The 21,316-nt window shown below is 38.2% G+C and overlaps 1 long non-coding RNA gene across 1 annotated transcript; it reads left to right on the forward strand.

The window, feature by feature from the left end:
* The first annotated feature begins 17,557 nt into the window (after positions 1–17,557).
* LOC133830449 (uncharacterized) lies at positions 17,558–17,965 on the forward strand. Its single transcript, XR_009892045.1, has 2 exons — positions 17,558–17,742; positions 17,849–17,965. It is a non-coding gene; the product is annotated as an uncharacterized LOC133830449 (long non-coding RNA).
* Positions 17,966–21,316: the final 3,351 nt, after the last annotated feature.

Consider the following 21,316-nt stretch of genomic DNA (forward strand, 5'->3'; position numbering starts at 1 on the left):
ATCAAGCCATATTAAGGCAAAACAGACAGTTAGGCAATCCCTGTCCTGACCCACTCCTCGACCATGGCGATCGAACAACTGGCTATGTACATTAAACCCCGCAACTCTCCACCTCAGGATTGGTCCAACTTGCCCTTGCCTTTATCTGCACCACGTAGCACCCGTGAGCCAAGGCCCAGCAAGAAAACACAACAACAGAGCATAAGCAATCAACAAACAAGTCAACATCCCACACTGCATCACATAATCTTAGCCATATAATCAGGTATTCAACATGCTAAACATATCAACTCATATCATACATCACTGCACAAATGATAACTAGGGCTAGCGCTCTCAGGCTGCTCCCTCCGTTATCCCACTGACTCCGGCCCGCTTAAACCGAGCTCAGTGAATATTAAGCTGTCCTCGGCTACCAATGGCCAAGCCGCGCCCTGTGCGCAAATATAGTGTACGGCGCCCTTAGGCCGCTTTTACATGTCCCATGGCATAATACCATCATTCACACGATACAAATATCGGGAGCACTTAGTCCCATCACAAACATATAACCGGGTGCAGTTTTCTTACCTTTCAATTCACTAGCTTTGATCCCTCGACTCCTTGAGCACGATCCCCCTCGAGCCCTAGCGCTCACCTAAACACAACCATGGCCAAAGTCATCGTCAATCCTCAAGTCCAAAACCTAGCCTCGGGGCTAATCCCGAGCCCCCCGAAAGTCCTAGTTCCACCAAACAAGGTGGTGCAATCAAACCCCAAACCCTTGGTCAAAAACCCTTGCAAATAGCCCTAAAATCCCCTTCAGAAGACAGGGTAGCGCTACAGCGCTCATGGCAGGGCGCTACAGCGCTACAAACAGAAGCAAAACCCCATCAGCAAACTTGGCCTAGCGCTACAGGGCCCAAAGGCTAGCGCTGTAGCGGTAGTCACAGACTGGCCAACACTAGTTTTTTCCTCCTGCAATTTCCTTGAACCAACCTCAACCAAAACTCTTCCAAATCTTTCCAAACCTCAAAAACAACCTTATGACCATACTCCACTCATCCCAAGCACCCCAAATACCTAGAACTCAAGCACACGCATCCCCAAACTCAAAATTCACCATAGCCACTCCTAAACACTAAAACTCAGCAGAAACCAGCTGAACAACCAAGTTAGAGTTAAGGGTTTATACCTTTGGTGGAATTTCGACCACAAGTTGCCTCAAGACTTCCTTGGCTTGCTCCTCCTCAGCCTTAGGCCTGAATTCCCTAAAGTTTCCATCCAATTCAACTTCAACACCATAACTCAAAAACCAAAAACAGAAACTGAAGAACTCTAAAGTCTTACCTCAAGTGTTGATGAACTCTTGCTAAACCTCTGCCAATTTCTCAATCCTAGGTTAGGATCCTTGATGCTTAGTTTATCCCAGCTCTCCTCTGAGCTTTACTCCAGAAATCCTCAAGAAATAGATGAAGGAAATATAAACCGACCTAGAGAACTCTCTCTGTTTTTCTATTTCTTTTCCCTTCCTTTTCCTTCTTTTTCAGACTTCTACCCTTCTCTACAATTCCCACTAACATAAAACCTCAGCATATCTATTCCTTACATGCCAAATGACCCTAATGCCCTCCCCTTTATTTCTAATCCTTTAGTCCACTTAAGGGCATTTTAGTCATTTTACCCAATTCCCGCTAACTCCTCGAGTGTCTCTAATATTTCCCGCTTAATTCCCGATACCTAACTAATCACCACTAATATTCCTCAATGTCAGAATAGACTCCAGTATATTCACTAAATTCCCGTTTATACCCCTGAGCTCTCCCCGAGCTGGGTATAAATCCTCGCCATGATTTTTTTGCTACCTTGCTCACTAGGATCGTCTCGAGCCACAGATCACAGATATATCCACATAATAATGTGGTCTCGACAACTATCACATATATCAAAGCAGTTATGCCCATAATGGCCAAAATTATGATTATGCCCCTCTAACCTAATCAGGGCCTACATGCATACTAATACACGTAGTCATGAATCTCAAATATTCAAGTAATCATATAACATGCTTTAAATCATAATCATGCATCTTAATCATTAAAGTCACACATAATTCCCATTATTCCCTCCAGGCACACTAATTAAGGCCCTTAAGCCTTATTAGCGAATTTGGGTCGTCCCCTCCTAATGAGAATTTCGTCCTCGAAATTTACCTGAACAACTCGGGATACTGATCCCGCATCGCTGTCTTAAGCTCCCAGGTCGCCTCCTCGACCTTACTATTCCTCCACAACACTTTAACTAGAGGAATCGTTTTATTCCGCAATACTTTATCTTTTCGATCCAAGATCTGAACTGGTTGCTCCTCATAAGCCAAATCTGCTTGTAACTCCAAATCTTCATACCTCAACACATGAGTCACATCTGAGACATACTTCCGAAGCATGGAGACATGGAACACGTCATGAACTCCAGACAATGATGGTGGCAAGGCTAACCTATAAGCCACCTGACCAACCCTTTCCAGGATCTCGAATGGTCCAATGAACCTAGGGCTTAGCTTGCCCTTCTTTCCAAACCTCCTCACCCCTCGCAATGGTGAAACTCGGAGAAAGACGTGGTCCCCAACCTGGAACTCCACATTCCTACATTTAGGATCAGCGTAGCTTTTCTGTCTACTCTGGGATGCAAGCATCCTAGCCCGGATCTTCTCTATGGCCTCACTTGTCTTTTGAACCATATCTGGCCCCAAATATCTCCTCTCACCCATCTCATCCCAATGAATGGGTGATCTACACTTTCTCCCGTATAACATCTCATAGGGAGCCACTCCAATCGTTGACTTATAACTATTGTTATATGAAAATTCAATCAACGGAAGATATTTACTCCATGAACCCTCGAAATCAATCACACATGCTCTGAGCATATCCCCCAATACCTGGATCATCCTCTCAGACTGTCCATCAGTCTGAGGATGAAAGGCTGTACTGAACTTCAACTGAGTCCCCAAAGCTTTCTGCAAACCACCCCAAAACTTGGAAGTCAAAATAGGATCCCGGTTTGACACTATAAACTTAGGAACCCCATGGAGACGTACGATCTCCCTCACATACAACTCAGCATACTGATCCACAGTATATGTCAACCTCACTGGAAGAAAATGGGCTGACTTAGTGTATTTATCTACTATCACCCACACCGAGTCATGAATTCCTACTGTCCTGGGTAAACCTCCCACAAAATCCATGGTAATGTCCTCCCATTTCCATTCAGGAATACCCAAAGGCTGAAGCAACCCTGCTGGTCACTGATGCTCAGCTTTCACCTGCTGACAGGTTAAGCATCTGGCAACGTACTCTACCACATCCTTCTTCATCCTGGGCCACCAATACAACGTTCGCAGATCCTGATACATGTTCGTGGTACCTAGGTGAAGCGAGTACGGTGTTGTGTGAGACTCATCTAGTATCTCTCGTCTGATCCCCTCATCAGCTGGAACACAAATCCGTCCCTGATACCGAAGTAATCCCACCTAAGAAACAGAATAATCCTTAGCTATTCCCGCTAAGACATCCTCTCTAACCCTCTGTAATTGAGCGTCTACCAACTGCCCTTCTCTGATCCGCTCTAGCAGGGTCGACTGCAGAGTAATATTAGTCAACCGGCCCACCACCAACTCTATCCCTACTCTAACCATCTCATCAGCTAATTCCCTTGAAATCTGAACAGAACTATACAACTGACCTGGACCTCTGCGGCTCAATGCATCCGCCACCACATTGGCTTTCCCCGGATGGTAAAGAATATCACAATCATAATCCTTTACCAGCTCCAACCAACGTCTCGGCCTCATATTCAGGTCCTTCTATGTAAAGAAATACTTCAGGCTCTTATGGTCAGTGTATACCTCGCACTTCTCCCCATGTAGATAATGTCGCCAAATCTTCAGTGCGAATACCACCGCTGCTAACTCTAAATCATGGGTAGGATACCGCTACTCATACTCCTTCAGCTGTCGTGATGCATAAGCTATAACCTTCTCATTCTGCATCAACACACAGCCTAAGCCCAACCTCGATGCATCGCAATAAACAACAAACTTCCCTTCCCCCGAAGGAAGACTCAACACTGGCGCTGTAATAAGTCGTCGCTTCAACTCTTGGAAACTATCCTCACATTTGTCTAAACAGATAAACTTCAGATTCTTCCGTGTCAATTCTGTCATCAGTGCTGCTATCCTCGAAAAGCCCTCTACAAACCGTCTATAGTAACCTGCTAACCCCATGATACTCCGCACCCCCGAGGCGTTCCTTGGCCTCGACCAATCCCTAACTACCTCTATCATAGATGGATCCACCTTAATCCCATCTGCACCTACGATATGTCCAAGGAATGTCACTTCAGGTAATCAGAACTCACACTTCTTAAACTTAGCATACAACTGATGCTCCCTCAACCTCTGAAGAACCTGTCGAAGATGAACCTCGTGCTCTGCCTCTGAACTGGAATACACCAAGATGTCGTTGATGAAGACAATAACGAACTGATCCAGAAAATCCTTTAATACCCTGTTCATTAGATCCATAAAGGCTGCTGGGGCATTGGTCAAACCAAAAGACATGACCAAGAACTCATAGTGCCCATACCGTGTTCAAAAGGCCATCTTAGGTATGTCTTCATCCTTGATCCTTAGCTGGTGATAACCAGATCGAAGATCAATCTTTGAGAACACCGTCTTACCCTGCAGCTGATCGAACAAGTCATCAATCCTTGGTAGGGGGTACTTATTCTTAATAGTTAACTTATTCAATTCTCGATAGTCAATACACATCCTCAAAGTCCCGTCCTTCTTCTTAACAAACAAAATTGGAGCACCCCATGGCGAGTAGCTAGGTCTGATGAACCCCAAATCCAGAAGCTCCTGCAGTTGTATCTTTAATTCTTTCAGTTCTGCCGGTGCCATTCTATATGGTGCCCTCGACACTGGCTCTGTCCCTGGTGCCAACTCAATAACAAACTGAATCTCTCTACGTGGCGGCAACCTAGGCAAATCCTCAAAAAACACATCCAAGAACTCGCAAACTAACCTGATCTCCTCTGGTCCTACTAGTGAAACTTTGGTGGTATCCACCACACTAGCCAGAAAACCCATACAACCACCCTGTAACAAGTCTCTGGCTCTCAATGCAGATATCCTGGGCACGCGGGATCCATACACCACTCCCGCAAAAACAAAGGGATCCTCGCCCTCTGGCTCAAAAGTTACCATCTTCTTCCTACAGTTGATTGTAGCTCCATATCTAGCGAGCCAGTCCATACCTAAAATCATGTCAAAGTCCTCCATACTCAACTCAATCAAGTCTACTGATAGCTCCCTACCATCAACTATCACTGGCAGTGCTCTAATCCACCTCCTAGATACTACCAGTTCTCCTGTAGGCAATATAGTCCCAAACCCTGAAGCACTATACTCACTAGGTCTACACAGTCTATCAATCACCTTATCAGATACAAATGAATGTGTAGCACCAGAATCAATCAACACAGTAAAAGGAATGCCAGCACTAGAAAGCTGACCTGTCACTACCTAGGGACTAGCCTCGGCCTCCGCCTGCGTCAGGGTGAACACTCGAGCTGGAGTCAAGCTGTCCACCTTTCCTGTCTCTCCCTTCTTCACTGTCCCACCGCCATGAATCTGTCCCGCCTTCCATGCTCATTTACCTGTACAATCTAAATAAAAAGGAATGAGCCCAATGCAAAGTAAGGAAAAACTACTAACATAAAACATACGACGTAAAAATATATGTAACGCCCTGGATAGCCAAGACCGTTACACTGTGTCTTTATAAAGTGCCAGACTTGCTAATCAAGTCATTTAATTAAAATCATGTTACTGAAACTATAAAGGAACTAGGGTTAAAAATGGTTTGGTCTCAAAAGCCACATTTTCATTAAGAAGCATCATCTGTTTACACGGGATCCCAAAAATATTAAGTTTAAAGACTGTTTACAAAAGACACAAGGTTTATATACAATATCAAGCCATATTAAGGCAAAACAGACAGTTAGGCAATCCCTGTCCTGACCCACTCCTCGACCATGGCGATCGAACAGCTGGCTATGTACATTTAACCCCGCAGCTCTCCACCTCAGGATTGGTCCAACTTGCCCTTGCCTTTACCTGAACCACGTAGCACCCGTGAGCCAAGGCCCAGCAAGAAAACACAACAACAGAGCATAAGCAATCAACAGACAAGTCAACATCCCATACTGCATCACATAATCTTAACCATATAATCATTTAGTATAATCATGTATTCAACATGCTAAACATATCAACTCATATCATACATCACTGCACAAATGATAACTAGGGCTAGCGCTCTCAGGCTGCTCCCTCCGTTATCCCACTGACTCCGGCCCGCTTAAACCGAGCTCAGTGAATATTAAGCTGTCCTCGGCTACCAGTGGCCAAGCCGCGCCCTGTGCGCAAATATAGTGTACGGCGCCCTTAGGCCGCTTTTACATGTCCCATGGAATAATACCATCATTGACACGATACAAATATCGGGAGCACTTAGTCCCATCAAAAACATATAACCGGGTGCAGTTTTCTTACCTTTCAATTCACTAGCTTTGATCCCTCGACTCCTTGAGCACGATCCCCCTCGAGCCCTAGCGCTCACCTAAACACAACCATGGCCAAAGTCATCGTCAATCCTCAAGTACAAAACCTAGCCTCGGGGCTAATCCCGAGCCCCCGGAAAGTCCTAGTTCCACCAAATAAGGTGGTGCAATCAAACCCCATTCCCTTTGTCAAAAACCCTTGCAAATAACCCTAAAATCCCCTTCAGAAGACAATATAGCACTACAGCGCTCATGGGAGGGCGCTACAGTGCTACAAACAGAAGCAAAACCCCATCAGGAAACTTGGCCTAGCGCTACAGCGCCCAAAGGCTAGCGCTAGTCACAGACTGGCCAACACCAGTTTTTCCCTCCTGCGATTTCCTCGAACCAACCTCAACCAAAACTCTTCCAAATCTTTCCCAACCTCAAAAACAACCTTATGACCATACTCCACTCATCCCAAGCACCCCAAATACCTAGAACTCAAGCACATGCATCCCCAAACTCAAAATTCACCATAGCCACTCCTAAACACTAAAACTCAGCAGAAACCAACTGAACAACAAAGTTAGAGTTAAGGGTTTATACCTTTGGTGGAATTTCGACCACAAGTTGCCTCAAGACTTCCTTGGCTTGGTCCTCCTCAGCCTTAGGCCTGAATTCCCTAAAGTTTCCATCCAATTCAACTTCAACACCATAACTCAAAAACCAAAAACAGAAACTGAAGAACTCTAAAGTCTTACCTCAAGTGTTGATGAACTCTTGCTAAACCTCTGCCAATTTCTCAATCCTAGGTTAGGATCCTTGATGCTTAGTTTATCCCAGATCTCCTCTGAGCTTTACTCCAGAAATCCTCAAGAAACAGATGAAGGAAATATAAACAAACCTAGAGGACTCTCTCTGTTTTTCTCTTTCTTTTCCCTTCCTTTTCCTTCTTTTTCAGACTTCTACCCTTCTCTACAATTCCCACTAACATAAAACCTCAGCATATCTATTCCTTACATGCCAAATGACCCTAATGCCCTCTCCTTTATTTCTAATCCTTTAGTCCACTTAAGGGCATTTTAGTCATTTTACCCAATTCCCGCTAAGTCCTCGAGTGTCTCTAATATTTCCCGCTTAATTCCCGATACCTAACTAATCACCACTAATATTCCTCAATGTCATAATAGACTCCAGTATATTCACTGAATTCCCGTTTATACCCCTGAGCTCTCCCCGAGCCGGGTATAAATCCCCGCCATGACTTTTTCACTACCTTGCTCACTAGGATCGTCTCGAGCCACAGATCACAGATATATCCACATAATAATGTGGTCTTGACAATTATCACATATATCAAAGCAGTTATGCCCATAATGGCCAAAATTACGATTATGCCCCTCTAACCTAATCAGGGCCTACATGCATACTAATACACGTAGTCATGCATCTCAAATATTCAAGTAGTCATATAACATGCTTTAAATCATAATCGTGCATCTTAATCATTAAAGTCACACATAATTCCCATTATGCCCTCCAGGCACACTAATCAAGGCCCTTAAGCCTTATTAGCGAATTTTGGTCGTTACAATATAAATCATAAAGATTAAGACTAAAAATTAATGGTCATTAACTCATTACCGTAGTATGTGATAGAAACCATCTAGGTCCTCTTGCTACTATTTAGAGGTAGGTTTAAACACAACTATAGTCTATGATAATGATAAAAATCTCGAGATTTGCTTATTTGCTATCTAAGCAACCATATTTCCCAAGCGATTGCAAACATTAAAACAACATACATACATACACATATCATGTAAACATAATCATAACACATAAAATCTAACTTATTTTTCTTACCAAAAACCGGGGTATTGGAGACAAGTGCGTGATTGGATACTCCTAAAACCAAACAGTAAAAATCATAAGTTTCCTAAAGAAAAGAAGATAAAGAGAAGATCTATACCATCAAGATAAGAACTTACCGAAAACCTTAAGTTTCAAGAAAATCAAACACCTAACCAAAAGCCATTATAACAAGTTAAGATTTGGAAGAAAATGAAAAGAATAAGAGAAATCATAATGAACTAAACCCGAGGATAAAAGTACATTGGATATCTTAGAACTTCGATCTACACCTCAATACCGAAATCACTCTCGCTTACTTCCCAAGTCTTTAGAAAATCTTACATCTGAAAGATTTTAACCTGAAAACCCTAGTGTTTCTCTCTATAACAAAATTAGCAGCTTGGAGGCTCTGAGAAGTGCTTGAATGATGATGCAAATGGCTGAGTGAAGAGTCTCATTTATAGAGTTCAAGGAGTGAAACTAACTCCTTTTAAAATAAATAAATAAATAATTGAATAAAATTTGAATTTTCTGCTCAACACATGCCCAGAACTCAGTCAAAATCGTTCAAGAGCAAGTCCAAGTTCTTGAGGGCAGTTTCTAGCTCGAATTCCATGGACATTCAAGATATGCATGTGGAGAAGATATATCGCCCCCTATAGGCGATATATTGCCTCCCCCATATTCCTGAGGCTCCGTGATGTCGCTCGTGTGAAGTCGAAGTGTTTTTCATATCAACATAGGTGATATATCGGCCCCTATAGCTGCGATATATCGGCTTACAATGATACATTAAACATGTTTTTGCACACTTTCAGCACACTGGAATTTTGTTTAAACCACTTTGATTGAGTAATACGAGATCCTAACAGCTGAGGGAAGGTTCTAGACTTCCTATGTTTATCCTTTATTAATTTATTCATCTAGAATCCTTAAATCCTTAATAATCATACATGTGGCAAGTGTCCCATTCTTAATTATTCTATCTAAACCTTAGGTTTTTATAAATAATATTTCTAGGACCAGCTATATTAATCAAACCTTATGATAAAATGAGTATTTCTAAACTATAGGCTAAACTTATAAAATCCATAACTATCTTTATGAGTTTCCAACTAAATCCCGGCTTGAACAAATAACCACAAAAACTAAAATACTACACCACAAGCTACTACTATTTAGCTTAGTAAAATTTTGAGACACTACAATTCTCCCTAACTTAAAAGAATTTTGTCCTCGAAATTTACTTACCAAACAATTTCGGATACCGTGGTCGGATGTCTTACTCCAACTCCCACATTGCGTCCCATTCTATACTATTACTCCACAAGACCTTGACTATCATAATACTCTTAGATTGTAATTCCTTCACCCCCTTCTCTAGGATGCTAATCGGTCATTCCTCATAACTCAGGTCTTTCTGAAGTGCTAACGTATTGTACTTAAGAACGTGGGATGGGTCTGACACATATCTACGCAGCATTGAGATGTGAAACACATTGTGGCTATCTGCTATAGCTGGCAGTAGGGCTAATCTATACGCTACTAGTCCCACCTGGTCCAATATCTCAAAAGGACCTATAAATCGGGGACTAAGTTTGCCTTTCTTCCCAAACTGCTTCACTCCTTTCATAGGAGATATTCTTAAGAAGACTTCCAACTTTGAATTCCACATCTCATCTCTTAGCATCTGCATAACTCTTTTGTCGACTCTGAGTAGCAAGCATGCGCTTTCTAATCAGTTCCACTGCGTCTTGAGCCTCTCTAACAGCCTCGGGTCCAAAAAGTTGTCTTTCTCCTACCTCGTCCAATGTAACGATGACCGACATTCCTTCCATAAAGTAGCTCATAGGGTGCAATATCGATAGTTTCCTGGTAGCTATTATTTTAGAAGAACTCTATAAGTGGCAAATACTTACTCCACGATCCTCTGAAGTTTAGTACACAAGTGCGCAACATATCTTCTAAAATCTGTATGGTACGCTCGGACTGTCCGTCGCTCTGAGGATGAAATGTCGTACTAAGACTTAGCTTGGTACCCATGGCTTGCTGCAAGCTTCCCTAAAATCTTGATGTAAACACTGATCCTTTATTGAATACTATGGTCTTAGGGATTCCATGCAGTTGTACAATTTCTTGAACATAAATGTCTGCGTTCTGGTCCGCAGTGTACATAGTCTTGACAGGCAGGAAGTGAGCTAACTTTGTGAGTCTATCCACCACAACCCAAGTCGACTCATGTTGCTTACTTGTTTATGGCAATCCTATCATGAAGTCCATGGATATGTCTTCCCACTTCCATTCCAAAATACTAAGCGATTGCAATAAGCCTACGGGTTGCTGATGTTCCGCCTTTACTTGCTGGCATATTAGGCATTTGGACACATACTCTGGAATTGAGTGCTTAGCCAATTCTTCACATATGATAACTTCTTAACATTGTTTCCAATGAGTAAGATATAATCTACGTAAAGAACCAAGAATACCACTATTTGATTTGCCTTCAGTTGGTAAACACATGGCTCATCAATATTCTGTTCAAAGCCATAGGTCTTGATTATTTCATCCACTACAATAATTTTTAGTATATATTACATTAAAAAATGACATATTTACAAGCGTTATTATTAGATAACTAAAAAAAAACACGGAGAAGTCATTTTTTTAACACAGTGGTGCCTGGTTATATTTCGTTTGGCGCCAAATGAAAAAATTCTGGGTCTATCATAAGAAGAAAAGAAAAAGGAAAATAATAAAGTGCAAATTCTCTAATTTCTCTCAGCCTCCATTGAATCCCTAAACCTAAGATACCCAAACAAGTTTCCATTGCTACCTCTCTGCCTCTCTTTCTTACGCTTAGTTGCAAAGCTTACTCTCCTCCAATCACTCTCTCTCACACACTTATCCTCTGGTCTTGGCTATCTTTGCCTCAAGCGAGTCACTAGAGCACACGATGCTGGTGGAGCACATGACGTCGGTGGAGCACTCTCTCTCTCACGGCTCACGCGAGCTTCTGGAGCATGCTGGTACATCACGCTGGTATCTCACTTTCCCTCACGTAAGTCACGACGGTTCTCCCCTGCTGGAAGCAAGAAGAGGTGATTTTTTTTTTTTTATACAGATTACATATAATCAATATATTAATATATATTTACGTGTATATGTATTTATAAAGTATTTGATTGTTTTATGTTGTCCCCCCTTGCATTTACTCTCTACTACTCTCATTCACTCTTTGTTTTCTTTCTCTCTTTCTCATTCTGTCTTGCAAGTGATAGGCTTGGCGTCGACAGTAGTGTTCTGAGCTTGCAAAAGTTAGGCATTTTAATTTTATTTTATTTTTCAGTTTTAAGGTTCATTTTAATTTGATTAGTATACCGAAATAGCTACTAGTTTGTGATGAGGGTTTAAATTTGACTACAAATATCGATCTTTTTTCTTTGTATTTGTTTCATTTGTGAAGGAGGTCTTCATCCGGGTCTCTATTTCTTCATCTATTCTCACCGTAACCTCCTGGTAAAACAATTACATTCATATATATATATACTTGCATATATGAATGTATATATATTGTTGTTTTTAGGAAGAGATTCCAAACCCAGCTTCAAACTTTATGATGTTATTATGATATAGTTATGTAATGTTGATTTTGACAAAATTATTATTTCACTTTCTACTTTCTAGCATCAGGTATGGAAAGTTATGCATTAAGGGTCTTTTCACACATTGTGATATATATATATATCTGTGTTGGTTTGATTTATGTCTTTTTTTATGGGATATATATATATACTTTTGTGTTTATTTGGTTCTTTTTTTTTATGCAAATCAGGTGTTTGTGAAAATACCTCAATGGACTAAGATTGTGAATTTTTTTGAGTAATTCCATTAAGATATATTTAACAATGATGGGTCTTTCTCTATTTTAATGTTTCTATTTAGTGTGTTTTCGAATAAGAATGAATTAGGAATGAATGTTTGTATGTAGGCTAAACTACTAATATTATCAACTAATAATGCTTGACCATTAATTTTTTAAGAGGGAAAGGCAAAATTGATAACAATATTTTCACTAAATTTTTTAATATATTCTTTAGTTTAATATATATATATATATATATCAACAAACAACACAATTTAACTATTTCGGGTTTCAAATATTATATATTTGGATTCTCCAAGTGGTGTTGGCTTTTCTTATGCCAAAGATCCAACCAAACACACAATTGGAGATTTACAAATTGCTTCTAATACATACACTTTCCTCTTCAAGGTAGTTAATTAGTTATTTAGTTATTATAAAGACTAATAATTAAAATGTTTAATTTTATAGACATATTGATAAATTAATGTATTTTTTTCTACTATTTTTACTATTAGTGGTTTAAGCAATTCCCAAAGTTCATTTCAAACCCAATTTACATTGCTGGAGACTATTTTGCTGGAATATATGTACCCACACTTCAAGTTATTATATTCTTGAAACGAAAAATAGGCTAATAGGTATCAACTTGCTACTGCTTCTGCTACTACTACCTCAAGTATCACCGTTCCCTGTTTTGTAAGTTTATTTACTTCTGTTACTATTCTCTCTCTTCACATGAATGACTAGCTACTTGAGTCTTGACTAGCCAGGCTTGTATTTTTGTGGGCATATACAATACAATTATTATTTGTTAGTTGGGTTCTATGTCAGACTTGGTGCTGCTTGCGTTTATATTTTTGCTTTTAACAACAATTTTAGGCATAATAGCAAATATTTGCATTTCATTAAGGGTATGTAACAGTGTTTTTGCTCCATGTGCGAGGTGTAAGATTGATGAAGTGGAAATAATGTATCCCATAATAAAAATTGTTGATGTCTTAGTACACATATTTAGGAGAATGTTGATTGGCTTAGGAAAGAAAATCTGCCAGAAAAAAAAGGGCATGCCTCTTATCTTTAAATTAGTTATTTTCTTGAGACATAGTTTTAGAGTTTCAAATATTGTTGAAGAGTTTTCCCTAAAAGCCTTTCATTATTTAATAACAAAGTACTTGTTTAGTCTTTTGAAGTTAGTAATTTAATCATGCTTTGGCACAATTACATAAATCCAATTACTTCAACAATTTTATTGTTTCCACGTAGTGCATAGAATGGAATAATACCAATTTTTCATCATAGTACTAAGTTATTAGGAATTCAGTGGGAATATGCTTGCTCTTATAAACTCTAGTGAACTCTAGTTAAGATTGAGTTGCATTGATTTGTATTTCCATGTTTGATTGTGTTGTGTGTACCAAGACATGAGAAATCAAGTACAGCAAAGGATAGCATATATACTTCAATCAGAAAGGTACTTCAGTAAGTTGTAATTCACTTAAATCATCCAATTATCTTTGCTTTGCTTTGCAGTATCAATAAGCTTTTAATTCCTAGTATTTTGAAATTCTTTGCAATGCTTTGTCTTACGTTTTGTTTTGTGGAGAAATTCTTAACTTAGATTGATTGATCAACAAAATTAGTCCTTAGTTCATTCCATTATTTTTGTTAGGTGACCATACTCACATATTTGAATGTACATCAAAGCTGGCCATTTAAACTCAACTGTGTAATTTTCATTTCGAACTCCCACGTAAGTAATAGTCCAGGTCCTCTAAATAATGCTCTATTGAATTCAGTTCTCTATAGATTAGCTTCTGTACAAGAATGAAAGACAGCAGATTATGAAATATATTTAGGTGCAATTCCAGTAGGTTAATGAAAATTTTAATATATATTATGATTTTTAATTAAGAACTAAATTACTTGTTCCAAATAGGCTTGGCTCTTTTGAAAAAAAGCTGCAGTGCAATATGTAACTATTAATAATCTAAAGTATATTACATTAATGTAAATTCTCACAGTAACCCAAGTTTGTACTCTACAAATGCTAGTAATTTACTTATGTAAATTTAGGATTTAAGGGCTAGATTATTGGCAAAGAAATTTAACTGATTCATTCTGTTTCTGTTATGTTAGTATTTTTAATAGTCCTTTTTGTTTGAAAAAAGTTACTAGTGAAATATATTAGTCATAAGTCAGACATAATTGCTTATGAACCTCCCTAAAAAAAGGTCAGAACAATGTTTGTTTTTCTATTATGTCAATTTACAATTCAAATTTTGTATGGTTAATATATTTGTATCGATTCTTAATTGTGTTATTGTTTCAAATCATAGCTATAATCTGATGAATCATTTCTGATGAATCATGGCAGGGGAACCATAAAATTGACAGAATTGACTGTACGTGATAAAATGATATCCATTCATGGTTCTATGTTTCTGATATTATATATAATTATTATAGAGGTACAAATGATGGTGATTTTTTTCTTTTTTTTTTCACTCACTCTTTTTTTAATATATATACTAAGAGTTGTGGGCAACTTTTTTGCATATTGTTTTATGCAGATGAAACTCTCCAATGAACATGATTCATTGGCAATGACTACTAAGAAACTAAGTTGTGATAGTTAAACTTACTAAGAGGTAACACCTTTGTTCCCATATCTGATGGATTTTCTTCTGTTGGCACCTTTTCAAATCTTTATTTTCCCTTGAGTAACCTTTTCTCTAATAAAGAGATACTTTATGTCTATATGCTTTGTACGAAAATGATACATTGCATTTTTTCATAAACGTACTGTACTTTGACTATCTAAATAGATTGAGTATTGATGAATCTGTTTGATGAGTTCCTCTTAATTTGTTTTTGTGCATACCAATTGTTTGTTTAATTATTTTTCCTTAGTTTGAGTGCATAAGGGTTTTATTATTGGTTCTATATATCTATAGCTAGCTCTTAATAATGATCTCATGCTACTAAGTTCATAAAAGTATCTGATTTAATTAATTAATAAAGCAAACCTGATATGTCATTGATGAAGGGAGATATTTGTAATGACTTGAAGATTATATAGTAAGGTTAAAATCTGCAGCACCCAAGCATTTTTGCATTTTCATTTTGTTATTTATTTTGGCTTTAGTTAATGGATTTGCTCTGCAACTTTTCCCATAATTTTGGGTTTGTTGTGTTGGCTATGTTTTTGTATTAATGAAGTGCTAATGCTTTCTTCTTGGAGGCTGATCGGTTCATACCAAAAAAAACATATCTGGACTACAAAGTACAATTGAACATCAAACTTTGAGCCATTTCAGTTTTTCTTTTTTAGACTAATTTTATTTGAGATAGTTTCCTGGTTGCAAGAGTTGTATTTCTTTTTTTTTTTTAAATTAGGACTCCTAATTAAAGGCCATTGATGTTGATAGTTTATTAATTGGTATGTAATTTTGCTTTCATTTTAGTGGCTTCATTGGATTTTAAATTGGAAGGAAACTTTATTTCCAACAGTTTGCAAGAGGTATCTTCTCTTACTTTAGTTTTTGTTATAATATTATGCAAATGTTAGAAGAGTTTGAATATCTTAGATATTCATCCATAGTGTTGCGGTGATAACGGAAGGTTGAGAACTTGTGTGTCTTAGTGAAGTAGGATATGAGAAATTTGTGTGCTGCGGTGAGATAAGGAAGAAAACTTGTGTGTTGTTTGAATATTTTGAATTGATAATGGTAGATGGTTGGTTGATAATATGGGAGGAATGTTTTCTGATTTTATGTAGAATTATCTATTATTATCTTATAATGAACTTGTGTTTGGTTGATTGGTTTGGTTATTGGTAGATTAATTAGATTGTTAAAAGCATACACTTGTATGTTTATTTATTTTGATTTTTCTTTTAATTTTTCATAGACACATAAGAAAAATTATGAATGTAATTCTACTTTCATTTTAGTGGCTCAATTAAATTTCAAATTGGAAGGAAACTTTATTTGAAATTATTTGGAGTTTGAGTAATTAATTTTCATTTATGTTAATGGACTAATTTGATGATTCTTACTGTATACACTACAACAAAAAGCTTTAATAATAGCATTGAATTTCTACATTCCATAGTGGGTATTTTCATAAAGGGTAGCAGCTGGTTGGTTAGTTTTATTGATCGAACAAATACATAATACTGGTATGATTTTTAGGCAACTATTTAGGGCTAGCTGGACAAATGCGAGAGGACATTAGGATTAGTGATGATGATTTATAATGTGTTTGAGATGCAATTATGGCTTTGAGTTTCTTTGATTTCTTCATTAAAATATTCAGGGATATTCCTTTTAATTCTAATTTTGTTCACCTGAGTTAGAATACCATTATATTATTTTGGTATCTTTCTTTGTTTGCTTATGTATATAGTACATTTATTTATATAGATTTAGGGATATAATTAATTTATGTATTTCTTGAAGGTTTTTTGAAGACCTTTGGTCATATGTAAGAGCATCAACTTCGTTATCATATATAATGTATTTTAGTGATTAATCAATAAACTCTGTTTTCCTTTTCGTTTACTGTTAAGAATGTGTGATATTGAGTTTTCCATTTGTTAGTTCTACAAAACTGGTATTGGTACTTAATGTCGTATGACACTTCTGTTATGGTGGAGATTATTAAGAAACAATATGTCTATAGACATATGATCATAATGCTTGCATTATTTAATATATTTTTGCAAATGTGGGTTATTGATACTAGTGGAATTCTGTGATAAGCTTCGGTAATTTGCCTTCAGATTCATGCTTGTAGTTTTGGCGTTTTCTTTCTATTTTTTATTTAATTGCCTGCAAAGTGTTTGATAAATTGCTTCATTCAATATTAAGTTATTTTTAAGAGTGACCATATCCCATATATAATTTGGAGTCTTTGCGAATTTGTGGGTTTGAGGAACTTAAAATGATTGCAAAGTGATTTGTTCCAACATGTCAAAGGAAACTTATATATTCTATTAATTATATATAATACCAAATTATTTTCTGAATTTATTTTGAGTTTACTTTTTTTGTTAGAATTCATAGAATCATAGAGGTTCAATAAAAAATTAGAAACTTTTCACTTACTTAAGTTACTACATTGGATTTTCATAGCCAAATAATTTCTTTCAAACTTTTCTCACATTTTTGGCCCCTAAAGCTAGTGATCTTAACAGCTTTTGCTACTTTATTTCTATGATTGTTAATTTTAAATTTTTTTTTTTTTTGTCTTTGGTTTGAATGGGACGAATTGGAGTGCATTGATAAAAAGTACAATGTGTTGCACCACCTCAAGTAAATGTTTCTTAATGGTTTTTCAACACTGTTTTTGTTGTTTTTAGACGCCTAGAGGACTGCAATGATGTCGTAAGCCACTTTATTGAGTGGATATATGTTGACTTTTACAAAAGGGTCCGTATATTAGTCTAGCATTTTAATACTAATTATATTTACTCATGGTATATAATTATTCAAAATGACTTGCTATTATTTGTAAGCGTTGGTGGCTTTATTTCAGATCACCGCTGTGAAATTGGGAGGAGGTACTATCTTTTCTCCAATTTTTGTAAGCATAGCTATGCTATATTTCTATTTCTATGTGTGGGTGTGTGTTTGTATAATTATAGATAATTATTTTCTTGTATGCCAGTTTCATTTTTGAAGTTTATAGTGAGTACCTATAATTGAATATTTTCTTAGCTACTAACCTTAGAATGAAACTAACAGTAGCCACTTGCAATGAAATTAAACAAATAACTCAGTAAAGAACAAGCACAGTTGGCATGTTACAAGACTAGTACTAATAATTTCTTTTGTCTGAAATATATTTTCCTCATCTGCAGGTACTTAAGTAACTGAATCAGGGAATCTTAGGGGGTGAGGGAGTTCCTCCTATGTTAATAGATAGGGTTTTAGTGCAAACCATCTACTTTTGGTTCTTGTTTTTTATGCTCCTCATTTTTTTATTTCACCCCTGCCATTATTACACTTACACAGGAAGAAAACAAAAGCTTTTATTCCTCCAGAGTTAGCATATGATCCAGAGCCTGCATGATGCTTCTGAGGTGCTATTCTACTTACATTTCAAACTCTAAGTTCTATGTTTTTAATTTGTTGATTTGAACGCATAGCCCCGTTATTGAGTCTCTAAACACCTTTTTCTTTTATGAGGCAAAGGAAAGTATGAATAATTTTCATATTGAACATGACTATAGCAAGAGAGACCACAAACTGATTGCTAAGAAGTTCAGAATGAAAATTGATTTAACTTTTTGTGTGCATGTAGAGGAAATGCAATATAAGTGAAATGCATCATATGACATTAATTTTATTACGTCATTTACTGGTTTAAGTTGATCATGAATAACACTTATGAGTTATAACTCCCATTATGATTTCAAGCTGCCCTATAAGTGAACGCATAGCCCCATTATTGAGTCTCTAAACACCATTATGAATAACATGAACCAAGATGCCCTGGTAGAGCATGTCAGAAGTAAGCTTTCTTTCTTCCACTGGGTTGATGCCCTTATTTTCTTAGACATTCAGATTTCAAATGTTTATGAGTTTTATTGAATTAAATAAATAAGAGTCTTGGTAAATATAATATTCTGTGATCTGGATATTGTTGATTAGTAGCTACTAGCTAGAGAAGCTTTCTCTATTTATTTGTTTAATGATAACTGTGTTTAAACTTAAGAGACATTTGTACATGAGAATGGCCTCAAAATCGAATCAATATAGGAATTGAAATGCTATGATTTTTTCACCAAATTAGAGTGTTGGAATGATTTTTTTTCTTGAATTGGTTTTACTGCAAGATTATTAGGCTCAATTACTTCCTGCTGTCTTTTTGTTCATTTTCTGTAGATTATTACCAAAAGTTTACACAAAACCAGAGGTTTTTTTCTCTATTTATATATATATATTTAAAAATCTAGTTGCATCTGTGAATCTGTTTGATATTTGTGTAATAACCTCTTGCTTTCTTTCTCTCTCTGTTTTTGTGAGTTATTGTCTGACAGTTTGTACTTTTGGGCTCCAAAAGGATATCCGATTCAGTTCATGAAGTTGCCTTTTACGCCCCCTGATCTTCAGGGGACGTTTCCTTGTATATAGGATTGCTGGCTTTTAATGGCATTTAATTTATTTGAATATACAGAATAACTTCCCGAAATATGTGGGATTGTATTATGAAATCTTCTCTATAAATAGAGAGGTCATGCACCATTGTAAGGGACCGAATTTTTGTGATCTTGAGAGAAAACTATGGAGAATTCATCCTTGAAGAATTTTTAGAGATCATCTTAAGTTTAATAACAAAGACTCGTGGACTAGGCAGATTTAACTGTTGAACCACGTAAAAAATCTGGTTTGTATTATCGTATTTCATTTGGCCATAACTGATTATTGTTTTCGTGCTCTTCTTTCACTGTTGACGAAAAACGGCGTCAACAATTTGGTGCTTTCGTTGAGAGCCTTAAGCATTCACCCTGAACAAGTTATGGCCGCTAATAGTCAGAACATTCCTGAAGAAGATTATCCAAGACGTCCTGGGAAACAGCCGATGGAAAACCTAGATGTCAAAGAAAGAAGTGGATCCTCCGATTCTCGCGGACCACCTGCTCCACCACGAGATGAGGATATGTATTACAATCTTGAGCGATATGTTCCCATTGTGGAACTTGAGAACCGGGAGCTGAAACAGCAGTTGGCAGAGGCCAACAAGCGGAATGAGGAGTTAGCTAGGATAGTCGCAGAGGCGCAGGTGGCTCAGCCCCCGCCTCCGCGTGAAAACCAAGGTCCTCCTCCTAGGGACGTGCATGTTCCTCCCCGTAGGCCCCGTGGGCGTCCGTGGGCGTCCGTGAAAGGATGCTGCCACAAGAAGGCCGGCACAACCTCCGGCACAAGCAGAGCCAACCACTCCCCCTAGGCCCCAGAGAAGTACTCGGGCTAGGGCCCCGGTTAATCCACTTGTGGAAGTACCTGCGAAAACTGAGAACAACCGAGCCCCTGCAGAGGCTCGGACTCAAATCCCTGGGAGCGCACCACACGGAACCAACACATCTCGGGCAAACTCCGGACCATCTAGGTCGCGAAATGGGTGGCAGCCACCGTCACCCATACGGTTCCCTCCATCACCTATAAGATACCCTTCACCCCCTCGCAGGAATACACAACCAGTTCGAGATCAGGACGAAAGGCATGCGGAGAGGAGACAAGGAAACAGGGGAAATTTTCAGGAGCGGAGAGGTGCCCTATCTGAAAGGAGTCAAACATCTCGGTCTCGCACGACAGAAATGAGGCGGCATGGAAAAGACCCATCTCGAAATAACCATGCAACGAGTTTTACTAGTGATGACTCTAGAGATACCAGATCGATCAGCATGCATGATCGAGGTCGTAAGAATACTGGAAGCTGCAGAAATCGCTCCGACCTGCGAGAACACCTGAATCAAAGTCGGGGTAATATTGACCCGATAAACCCGGACCTGAGGGATCGGTTGAATAGGCGTAAAGATCCCTTACGGAGGCGCGAGCCTGGAATTGTGATTGATGACAACCGATTCCAGACAGTATCCCTCGCGGACCCAGTCCAAGAAAGAATTGATCAGCTGGAAAAGGCCTTTAGGCTTTTGAAAAACGAGCAAGGACACGATCGATATGAAGATTCTGATGAGGAGCTTGAACCGTTTGCTCCCCATATTTCCAACACTCCATTTCCCCAAGGGTTTCGAATCCCTCACGTCCCAACGTTTGAGGGAAAGACCGACCCGTACAGTCATCTGAGTACGTTCAACACCATAATGAGAGCCAGTAACGTGGGTTACGAGCTGAGATGCATGTTATTTTCAGCATCATTGACAGGACCAGCCAAAAGCTGGTTCGAAAAATATAAGAGACACTCAATAACTTCTTGGGAGCAGCTGTCTAAAGACTTCAAGAAGCAGTTCAGAGCCATGATGGGGGTTAGACCTGAGGCATC

This window comes from Humulus lupulus, chromosome 1, assembly GCF_963169125.1.
Source record: "Humulus lupulus chromosome 1, drHumLupu1.1, whole genome shotgun sequence".
NCBI lineage: Eukaryota > Viridiplantae > Streptophyta > Magnoliopsida > Rosales > Cannabaceae > Humulus > Humulus lupulus.